Source organism: Hemicordylus capensis, chromosome 3 (assembly GCF_027244095.1).
Source record: "Hemicordylus capensis ecotype Gifberg chromosome 3, rHemCap1.1.pri, whole genome shotgun sequence".
NCBI lineage: Eukaryota > Metazoa > Chordata > Lepidosauria > Squamata > Cordylidae > Hemicordylus > Hemicordylus capensis.
In genome coordinates, this window is record NC_069659.1 from 230871784 (window position 1) to 230883833 (window position 12050).

The window sequence follows — 12050 nt, forward strand, 5'->3', positions numbered from 1 at the left end:
GAAAGGGTTTTTAAAGCTTCATATAGAACTCCAAATACGTATTTTCTGGATCCCAGAAGGATTAATCAAAAAGAATTTTTAATCAACAATAAATTTATATATTATAACAATACATTATACATTTATATAGCCGCCCCAAGCAGTAGTGTAGTGGAGGGACAGGACACAGATATTTTAAATAAATAAATACACAAACACTCAACTGTGTGAAGTACTGATTGCAAGAGACTGATGGGACTACTGTGGGGAACAGGGTGGTCGACCAGATAGACATTTGGCTTGACCCATCAGAGCCAAAACCACTTCTAATGGTTTTAGAAATAGGTATGTACAGTGAGGGAAATAAGTATTTGATCCCCTGCTGATTTTGTCCGTTTGCCCTCTGACACAGAAATGACCAGGCTATAATTGGAATGGTAGGTTTATTGTAGCTGTGAGAGACAGAATAACAACAAACAAACCCTCAAAAGCCCAGTGCCCAAAAGTCAGCGATGGATTTGCATTGTAGTGAGGGGAAAAAGTATTTGATCCCCTATCAACCAGCAAGATTTCAGGCCAGGTGTCTTTTCACTATATGCAGGTAACGAGCTGAGATGAGGAACACCCTCTGTAAGGGAGTGCTCCTAATCCCAGCTTGTTACAGTACCTGTATAAAAGACACCTGTCCATAGAAGCAAGCAATCACTCAGCTTCCAAACTCACCACCATGCCCAAGACCAAAGAGCTGTCGAAGGATGTCAGGGACAAGGTTGTAGACCTGCACAAGGCTGGACTGGGCTACAAGACTATCGCCAAGCAGCTTGGTGAGAAGGTGACTACAGTTGGCACGATAACTCGCAAATGGAAGAAACACAAAATAACTGTCAATCTCCCTCGGTCTGGGGCTCCATGCAAGATCTCACCTCGTGGAGTTGCAATGATCATGAGAACGGTGACAAAGCAGCCCAGAACTACACGGGGGGAACTTGTCAATGATCTCGGGGCAGCTGGAACCATAGTCACCAAGAAAACAATTGGTAACACACTACGCCGTGAAGGACTGAAATCTTGCAGTGCCCGCAAGGTCCCCCTGCTCAAGGCAGCACATGTACAAGCCCGTCTGCAGTTTGCCAGTGCACATCTGAATGATCCAGACGAGAACTGGGCGAAAGTGTTGTGGTCAGATGAGACCAAAATCGAGCTCTTTGGCATCAACTCAACTCGCCGTGTGTGGAGGAGAAGGAATGCTGCCTATGAGCCGAAGAACACCATCCCCACCGTCAAACATGGAGGTGGACACATTATGCTTTGGGGGTGTTTTTCTGCTAAGGGGACAGGACACCTTCACCGCATCGAAGGGACGATGGACGGGACCATGTACCATCAGCTCTTGGGTGAGCACCTCCTTCCCTCAGCCAGGGCATTGAGAATGGGTCGTGGATGGGTATTCCAGCATGACAATGACCCAAAACACACAGCCAAGGCAACAAAGGAGTGGCTCAAGAAGAAGCACATGAAGGTCCTGGAGTGGCCCAGCCAGTCTCCAGACCTTAATCCCATAGAAAATCTGTGGAGGGAGCTGAAGGTTCGGGTTGCCAAACATCAGCCTCGAAACGTTTCTGACTTGGAGAGGATCTGCAAAGAGGAGTGGGACAACATCCCTCCTGGGTTGTGTGCAAACCTGGTGGCCAACTACAAGAAACGTCTGACCTCTGTGATTGCCAACAAGGGTTTTGCCACCAAGTACTAAGACATCTTTTGTGAAGGGATTGAATACTTATTTCCCTCACTACAATGCAAATCCATCGCTGACTTTTGGGCACTGGGCTTTTGAGGATTTGTTTGTTGTTATTCTGTCTCTCACAGCTACGATAAACCTACCATTCCAATTATAGCCTGGTCATTTCTGTGTCAGAGGGCAAACGGACAAAATCAGCAGGGGATCAAATACTTATTTCCCTCACTGTATCTGTTGAAGTAGGTAAGTACATGTTGAGGATGTAAAGAAAAGGATAAAGAACATGGTGTGTGTGTGTGTGTGTGTGTGTGTGTGTGTGTGTGTGTGTGTGTGTGAGAGAGAGAGAGAGAGAGAGAATGTGAGGATGCAGCTAAGGCAATGTGGGGTAGGGAAGAACTGTGAGATTCTGAAGGAATGGAGATGGAGATGGAGTTAATTGAGGTGGGAAAGGATAGAGATTAATAGGGTGGGGAGAAACATGCAGACTGAAGAGGACAAAAAGTGGGAGTAGAAAGGGTGGCATGGAGAGAAATAGGGTTGCTAGAAAAGGGACAGAGGGAGGGTTTGTGCAAAGCAATAGGGGAGGATAGCTAAGCTGGGCTTGATTTGAGACAGTGCTCTGCCCAGAAAATTCACCCTGGGGAAAACGTAGAAGTTACATTCAAGTTGTTTTGTTTTGGTTTTAACATATTTTTATACTGCCCAAAACTTACATCTCTGGGTGGTTTACAATAAAACAAAATAAATGACAACAGAAAAAGTTAAAACATTATAGCAATTTTAAAATGTAAAACTATTAAAGCAGCATTGAATTAAAAGTATGGGTGAACAGATGAGTCTTTAAAAACTTTTTAAAAGTTGTCAGAGATGGGGAGGCTCTTATTTCATCAGGGAGCGCATTCCAAAGATTCAGGGCAGCAGCAGAGAGGGCCCGTCCCCGAGTAGATAGCAACTGCAGACGGGCCTCTCCTGATGATCTCAATGCGCGGTGGGGTTCATGATGAAAAGATGTTCTCTTAAAAACCCCGGGCCCAAGCTGTTTAGGGTTTTATAGGTTATAACCAGCACCTTGTATTTTGCCCAGAAACTTGGCAGCCAGTGTAGCTCTTTTAATACGGGTGTAATATGGTCTCTCCAAAATGACCCAGAGACCAACCTGGCTGCGGCATTCTGGACTACATACAGAAGCAACCCCACATAGAGCACATTGCAGTAATCTAGTCAGGAGGTTACCAGCATATGTACCACTGTTCTGAGGTAGTTTAGCTCAAGAAAAGGACACAACTGGTGTATCAGCCAAAGCTGATCGAAGGCACTTCTGGCCACTGCCTCAACCTGGGACACTAGGGAGAGGCTTGGATCTAGAAGAACCCCCAGTCTGCATATCTATTCATTTTGGGGAAGTGTGGCCCCATTCAGAACAGGCAGATCAAACTCATCTCCCGAGTTTAGACCCTGCACAATGAGTACCTCCGTCTTATCGGGATTCAGTTTCAGTTTGTTATCCCTCATTCAGCCCATCACCACTTCCAAGCAGGCATTTAAGGAGGTTATGCCTTCTCCTAATAATGTTAACATGGAGGAATAGATTTGGGTGCCATCAGCATACTGATAGCACCCTTCACCAAATCCCCTGATGATCTCTCCCAGCAATTTAATGTAGATGTTAAACAACATGGGAGACAATATGGAGCCATGAGGCACATCATACAAAAGATCAAATTTTGAAGAACAACAGTCTCCAAGGGACACCATCTGGAACCTATCTGAGAGGTAGGTGTGGAACCACTGCAAAGCAGTACCTCCCAACCCCACTCCCAACCCCCTCAGACGCTCCAGAAGGATACTGTGGTTGATAGTATTGAAAGCCGCCAAAAGGACCAACAGAGTCACACTTCCTCTGTCAATTCCCAATTGGAGATCATCCATCAGGCCAACCAAGGCAGTCTCCACCCCATAGCCTGCCTGAAAGCCAGTTTGAAATGGGTCAAGATAATCAGATTCCTCCAAGATTGTGTGGAACTGAGAGGCCACCACCCTCTCAATTACCCTGCCCAGCCACAGAAGGTTGGAAACAGGCCTGTAGTTGTTCAATCCTGAGGAATCCAATGCAGGATTCTTCAGAAGTGGTCTAATAATTGCCTCCTTAAGACAAGGAAGCATCCTGCCTTCTCTCAGAGACACATTTATAATATCTACCAGGTCTTCTACAACAACATTTGGGACGTGGTCATGAGTCCAACCTTAACCAGATGGTGGTCCGTCCATGACAATGGGGAAATCACAGGAGTCCCCACTCATGGAACACCACCTTGATCAGAGTTAAAGACCAAATCAAGCATGTGACCAGCAATGTGTGTCAGTCCTGAGACCACTTGGGATAGGCCCATGGTTGTCATGACCGCTATGAACTCCTGAGCCGCCCCGGACAAATTGGTCCCAAAGTGAACATTGAAGTCCCCCACTACCACAAGCCTGGGGGACTCCAACACCAAGTCCAAGACTAAATCCGTCAGCTCAGTTAGGGACTCTGTTGAATAGCGGGGCAATTGGTACACCAATAGAAGTCCCAATCTATCCCTGGTCCCCAAACTTAAGTACACATATTCAATATTTTCTGACACTTCAACAGGGATCCTGGTAAGGGAGATGTTATTCTCCCTTAGAGTGACCACAGCCACTCCACATCCCCACCCACGGTCCCTCACCCACTCCTCAACAGAGTACCCTGGAGGGAGAAACTGGGACCAGACCGGGCCACCAGCCTTCCGCAACCACGTTTCTGTAATAAATACCTTCATCCAGAATCAAATCATGGATGGTTTCCGATTTGTTTTGGACCGACCTGGCATTACAGAGAAGCAAGGTGAGGTTCTATGGGTGGTTGGCACTACTCCAAGATCAAAATGCTGGAAGTACAGCTGGAAGGGGAAACAGCTATTAGATTTCTGATTCCCCTTCCCCTGTAATAGCCCAATGCTACTTCTTCTATTCCCCACCACCTCCAGAATTGCCACCCCAGTTTCTGCTGGGGGCTGTCTGGTAAGCAGGTGGTCTCTCCCTCTGCTGCAGGGCTTCTGGCAGGCTGAGGCAGAAGCAGCAACCCTTTATAGGCCCAGAGATAGCCACTCTAGGCAGATGGTATCACTCTGGTCAGATGTGCACGCATACGCATTGGGCATTTCTGGTTTGGAGGTATGCAGCAGCTCCGTGCCAGTGGTTTTGGCACCAGTGCCAGTGGAGGGAACGCAGTGGGGGGTAAAGACACGTTCCCTGCTCCTTAAAGGTAAGCGCCCACCACAACCACCAAACCATCTGCTTGACAGTTTGTGCACATCCCTAGAGAGTGCTTCTGAGAGTGCTTCTGAACCTATGCAGAATGCCTTTCCCTCACCTTGGCCAGACAACATTCTGTGGGCAGGAGGTATGAGGAGATGTAATTTTTAATATTTGGCCCAGCACTGCTCACAAATACTGGTGACCACTGATACCAGTGGCACTTCAAAGTACCATAGTTGGAATCCTAAGGGCCCTTTCTTCTTATTCTGTTTAATACTGCCCTTCTTTGAAAGGTGCAACACTGTCAGCCACAATCCAGTGGCCATGGCAATATCTCCAGAATGCACAAATCACAGGGTGATATGCCAACAAAGCCCCCTTGTGGACCAGGCATGGAAGAAGTTAATCCACTCACAGCAACAGCAAGATCCCCCTTGATACCACACCATACCAAATACACAAAACACACATGCTGCCTGACCCAACTCCCAGTGGCAAAGACAGCAAGAGGACAGACATCGAAAGCTGCCAGGGACCCCAGCACTCAGAGATTCAAATCCTCCTGTAGGGCCTTCCCACTGGCTGCGGGCAGGCCTGAGTACTCTCCCAGCCAGGGGGTCAAGAAGACGGAGCTAATACAGCCCCTGGGTACAGGCAAAGTCAACTGGGACCCTACACAGTTGCCAGGGAGAGCCAGGAACCCACAGACTCTGGATGGGCCAGCATGGCCCAGCAGGTTGCCTCCTGGTGGCAAAGAGGAGAAGTCATGGCCTCAACAGCTGGCAAGACAGGCAACAGCCAAAGAGTCAGCTGAAACAGCTAAAGGCAGAGTCAGGAGAGGGTGGTTGGGATTGCCCTGATTGCAGGGCTTTAGTTAAGGCTTGGATGGCCAGGGATGAGGAGGACTGGAGAGATGAGAGTGATTTGGATCTAGAGTCTCCTGGTGAGGAGCAGTCTTATCCCTCTCCGTGACAGTTGGTAGAGGAATAGGGTGACAATTAACCCCCTCACCAGCACTTCTGAGCATAGGCAAATCTAGGGTGGGGCAGCCAGGGCACATGCCCTAGGTGCCACTGGGGGGGCACTAGTGCTATGCTGTCCCCCACCCCCTCCCCAATATGTGGTGGGGGTTAATTTAAAAAAATTTTTTAACCTGTAGCCCCTTCGGGGGGCTTCCTAAAGGCTGTGGGGGTGGGGTCTGCAAAGGTTCCCCCTCCCCCTGCTGGCCTCTTAGATCACTGCCGCAGCCCATCCCAGGCTGATTTTCAGCCCTGTTTGGGCCTACAAAGATCAGTGTGGTGGCCATTTTGGAGATCGCTGCACATGCTCAAAAGGCCTCTGTGAGGACCTAGTCTAGTTTTTTCTCTGATCTAGGGAGTCAAAAGAATGCAAGTGGCAATGGACCCGAGCATTTAAAAAACAGATATAAATGGCACAAAAGTAAGTGGACAAAACATCCCTTAAAAAGACAATGTTGGTTTAATACCTTGTAAGCTGGCAAAACTGAAGGGTGGGTGAGAGAGGCAAGGAATAAAATAGAAATATTCACTTGCATGCTGTTTAATTCTCTATACAGAGCTCTGTTTTTATCTGCATATTGTCAACCAATCTGATTATAAGGTTTGTGGGATTTCAAACTTGGAAAGTGCCTGCCTTTAACTTGTGTGGTGCTTTTAAAAAAATGGTTGTAAGAATTCACACCCAGAAATGTTGCATTTGCAATGTATTACCATCCCGTGTTGTGCAGTCTTACCATACTGAGAAATGGCTTGTTTTTTGAAACAAGTGGTTAATGTGTTGCAAATTATTCCCTTCAATTTAGCTGAGTTGTACTTGGGTTTTTATTGCCTGTGCATCCCAAGTAGATTTGCTCAAGTTTCCTTGCCTTCTAAAAAAGCTATATTTTAGAATGTCTTTTAAAAAAAATCAATTTAACTCCCTTTTTACTTGGAACACAATTGTTTTTAAAAGACACATTGAATAGTCATGCTGTGATTTGACTAGTGCGTTTGATAAACTAGACATAACTAGCCGACCTCGCACAGAGCATCTGCGCGTTCTTTGGGGCCGGCAGCTACCTCTCCCCCTCTTCTGCCCCAGTTTCTGCTTCCAGGCCCAGCCACTTCTCCTCCCCAATGCCACTTCTGCCCCCCCTTCTCCCCCCGGGCTTGCCTCCGTGGCCGGGCCAGGCCCGCCACCTCTGGCCTCCATGGCTGGGCTGCCGCGGCAGCAACCAATCCTCCTGGGTTCATCTCAGCCAATCAGGTGCATCTGCCGCCCAGCCAATCAGCTGGGCTCTGGGACGCACATTCCAAAGCACACTCAGGAGAATTAATATAATAGAAGTTTACTGTCCAGTCTGCCTGTTGCCTGCCTCTGTATTGAACAAGGGAGGTGTAACTTATCCAAGGCATCATGTTTGTGTGCCTACTTGGTTCATTTATGGCAGAGCTCACTTTTGAAAGGGTTGTAATGTTATGAAGGTGGTTGGTATCCTCCATCCAATATACATTTTCACAGGTCATATGCTTTTACTACCTTAGTATCTGTTACAGCAACAAATAGGGAATGGAATATGTGTGCAATAGAATTGAGTTTTTTGTTTTGTTTTTACCTTTAGACCCAGGAAATCGAGGGGATGGGGCAGGGGCAAACTTTTACCAAACCTTTGCAGTGTGGCAGAGACAGAAAATTGGTAGATTATTGTTATAAATTCTTTCTTTGTCACACACACACACACAAACACCATTTTTCTGATTTGAATATCACACTGTTTTGCTGTTCTGTGACTAGTTGCAACTTTTACCTTCTTCCTGATCAGGCTGCTGGATCCAAGCTTATTGTAAGCTGCTGGATAATTTCAGATTGTTTGGGGCCCCTAGGATTTCCCATTGCAACCCTCTTCCTTTAAGGCAAAAGCTGTTTGGACAGAAAAAACCCATCCCTGAATTTCTTGGAGGCAGCAACCTGTAGTGAGGTGTGCTGAGGTGGCAGAGCATTTGCTAAAGAGAGCTTTCACTGCTTAGCTCTATGGAGGCATGCCCAGCACATGGATGTGCTGCATTTCCTTGGGAAAGCGACTGGCACATATGTGCCACATGTGTGGTTGTATGTGTGTATGCATGTGTGTGTTGCTTACAGCCTGTTTCTCCTGAAAGTGTCTGAACTTGTATTTTTGAGCTGATATTATGGTAAGGTTATCTGAAAGATGGGTGTCAGATGTTTGAACAGGGGTGCAATTTCAGTGAGTGCCCTAGGCGCTATTTTCCTGAGATATGCCCCTGCTTCTGAGGCCACTTTCAAAGCCTATGAACAGGATCAGAGGAAGGGAGGTGGTTGGATACTGTGATCCCCAGCCAGTGCATGACATCTCCATTATTATAACACACAGAGCGAAAGAGAGAGAGAATAAATAAACTAGCTCCTTAGGAAGGAGGCATGTGATATGTTTACATTATGAACTTATTAAGCTGCCTTATAATGATTCAGATCATTGGTCCAGTATTGTCTACACAGGCTGGCAGCAGCTTCTCCAAGGTTACAGGTAGGAGTCTCTCTCAGCCCTATCTGGAGATGCCAGGTGGGAGCTTGGAACATTCTGCTCTTCCCAGAATGGCCCCATAGACTAAGGGGAATATCTTATATTACTCACATGTGGTATCCCATTCAAATGCAAACGAGGGCAGACTCTGCTTAGCAAAGGGGATAATTCCTGCTTGCTACAGCAAGACCAGCTCTGAAGCAGGGAGAGAAAATGTTTAGATGCTGCTTCTGTAATGTACATTAATATATTATCCTCTTCTGGGGGGGGGGGTGATGTGCTGATGTTGCAGTGTGATCATAATTCATCACCTAGGAGTTACCCATAGGAAACAATGCAGTCTTTTTAGTTTCCCCTTGTTTCCTATGGCCAGCACAAGCTGCACTCACAGAGTGCACGGCACACATATTTTGCATTGCAATTTGCAATGCATTTTGCAACCCAGCCTTAAAAAACACTGCAGAAGCACACAGTAAAAGGGAATCTGTCCCTCCCAACACAGAACACACATTTCAAACACAGCCCAAAAATGGCCAAAAAAAAAAAAAATCACTGACCCAGAATCCACTGCCAGCCACAGTGCCTGCATTGCAGTAACATCATTGGCACAAGTTGCTCTCTCATACACAATTAAGACTCCTTACTTTCTAGCATTGCAACGGCTGCCACAGCAGCAGCAAGCATAGCCATAACCTCAACTAGAGCAACTTCAGCCACATTTTGACTGAGTACAACACCTTGCAATGCAGATTGCAGAGCAGACCAGAGCAGTGAGTGAAGCACAAGTTAGTCTCAAGTCTAGACATGAAGCTCATCACAGCAATCACCAAGAAATATTACACACACAAACACACAGAGGGAGCTGCCACTGTCCATTTCTTGCCACAACACTATATCATAAACACATGAAACCACAACTCAAAGAAGGCAGGCACTCAAGTTTTGCTTTTGTCAATCTGAGATCCAGCAAAACCAGATAGTTATAGCAGCAATAGCACAGTATATTGTACTCGGTGCTGAGAAAAACACAAAATCAAATCTTCCTAGATTCCTTCCTCCTCCTCTCCTTCTGACTTATCCTCTTCAAGAAAGGCACACTATAAGGGCTCTCTCTGCCTTCCAGTCCTTTTGAAAACATTTTGAAACTCCCTCCTTTTGTTTTCTCCCCTCCCTCCCCCACAGCCAATGGGGCCACAGTTGCTCATGACAACACTTGATTTGTATCAAGTGATTTGTATCAAGCCAACCAAGAAGCAAGGAGATTGCAAGCCAATCAGAAGCCAGTGCCAGAAAACCAATCAGCCTTCAAAATGGTACTCAAAATGTCAAAACGTTTCAATCAAAATGGGGTTGTTTTGTTCAGGCTTGGAACAGGCCCTTTATTTAAAGGGCATTTTGTTTCAAGCTCAGGTTTTTAGTCAAAACGTTTTTAGTCTAAACATTCTGATGTCGGAACATTTTGCACATCCCTACTTAATATATGTGCAAATTTTTACACATTATTCTCTCACTTCTTGAAAGAAACTCAAGAAAGCCTTGATGTAATTGAACTGAAAGCAAAAGAAAAGCTGCCTGACGTAGACTACAAGTGTGTGAATAAAATGGAAAGAATAAGGGAAAAAAACAAGTCAATTACAGTGATGCACCTGATGCTGATGGAAGGCTTTCTCCAAGAGACAACTTTCAAGTGAAGTCCTTTATTCCTATGATGGATACACTTGAAATCTACTTGAAGAAAAAAGCAATTGTAGATGAAAATGTTGCACATAGTTTTTTCATTTTTGTTTGATTTAGATATCACAGAAAACCAGTTGTGTCACAGTGTAAAACTTCTGATGAAAAAATATCCTAATGATGTTAATGTTAACCTTGTTGGGGAAATAAAGCACGTCCATGGTTATATCAAGCAAAATTATCCAAATAAGGACATTTATGCCATCAGGGTCTGTATCAAGTCATCATCAAAGATACAATTCAGTTGGCTTTCCCAAATGTAGAAGCAACATTGCGGCTCTTTTTGAGTCTAATGGTAACCAACTGTTCAGGAGAAAGGTCATTTTCACTGAAAAAGATCACAAATGAACTGCGGATAACAGTGCTACAAAAAAGGCTTTCTTCACTAAGCATTCTGTGCATAGAAAGTGATAAACTTCATAATCTGTCATTTGATGGCATCATAAATGACTTTGCTTTCCAAAAATCAGAAAATAAAATGTTTTAGGTTTTACGTGAAATGCAAAGCTGACATAGTGCAGGTTGTTGGAATTTTTTCCAGTTTAGTAATGCTGAACTGTGTAGCCACTTGCGTTATTGTAAATTAGCATCCTGAAATTTTTAAAGTAAGAAATCATAATGTATTTTCAGTTAAAATATTTCTAATGCAAATAGATATATGGCAAGAAAACTGTTTTTGTTAGATTAATATTTTTTCATTGCATCTTTGCCAAATATATTTATTATTTCTATTTTTATTAGAAATGTACAGTATTTTGGTTAGAATGTACAGTATTTTCTAAAATACTATGGGGCCTCAAGCTTCACATAGCTTAGGGCCTCAGCATGTCTTCATCCAGCCATGTCTTAAAGGTAACACCTCTGAGCAACTGACCTGGGAAGACCCAGGTGGGTCAAACTGGCCTCAGAATGTCTCCATGCTGCTTCTAGGCTCTCTTTGCACATTAAGGAAAGGAAGTAGAGTGCCTGGCTGAAGCTCACCTGCTGTGTTTGTAGGGTTACCAACAGTCCCTTAGCAGGGATGCCATTTGTCTCTTATTTTCAGCTAATGGGAAGAACCTATGTCTCGAATCAAACCAGTTATTTATACTAATAACGAAATAAAGGTGATGATCATGAGCTCAAACTCCTCCCTCCCTTCTAAAGCACTCTGTGCAGTTCTGGTGAGCTGCAGGATTGCCCACAATCCCATATTGGGAACATTAACACAAATATGAACATTAACAGCCATCAATGATTGGCTAACTTACAATTATCCAAGTATCACGATCATGAAAATAATTTAAGCAATAACTACTAAACAATATTTGTATGCAAAACCTATCTTTACTGGCTAACAGCTCTTCTCTTTCTATAAAATAAAATGACATCAATCCCAGTTTGGTTAACCATGGTTATATCCATCAGCAGAGGAGAAACAATATAAGTTGTAGCCAGTGGCGCTCTTACCCCTAGACTTACCCCAACACCCCCCCGGGGCCCCCAAATCCTCTTTAGTCTGTCTGGGTGGTGTGGCCTGCACTGCATTGGGCAGCTGAGTGTGATTGTGACCTGTGCCGGGTTCTTTAGAGACAGAGGGGGAAGTGCGGAAAGAAATATGTGTGATGGGAATATGTTAAGTTATGTGTTAACTTGCTTAACTTGCAGGTGGGGGCAGGGTGTCCTCCTGAAAGGGGGGGCCCTCCAAAGGCCTTTAGGTCTAAGCCCAAAATTACCTAGATGCACCTCTAGTTGTAACTAGTCTAAGTTGAAAGTGATTAAAACACATACAGGAGGACC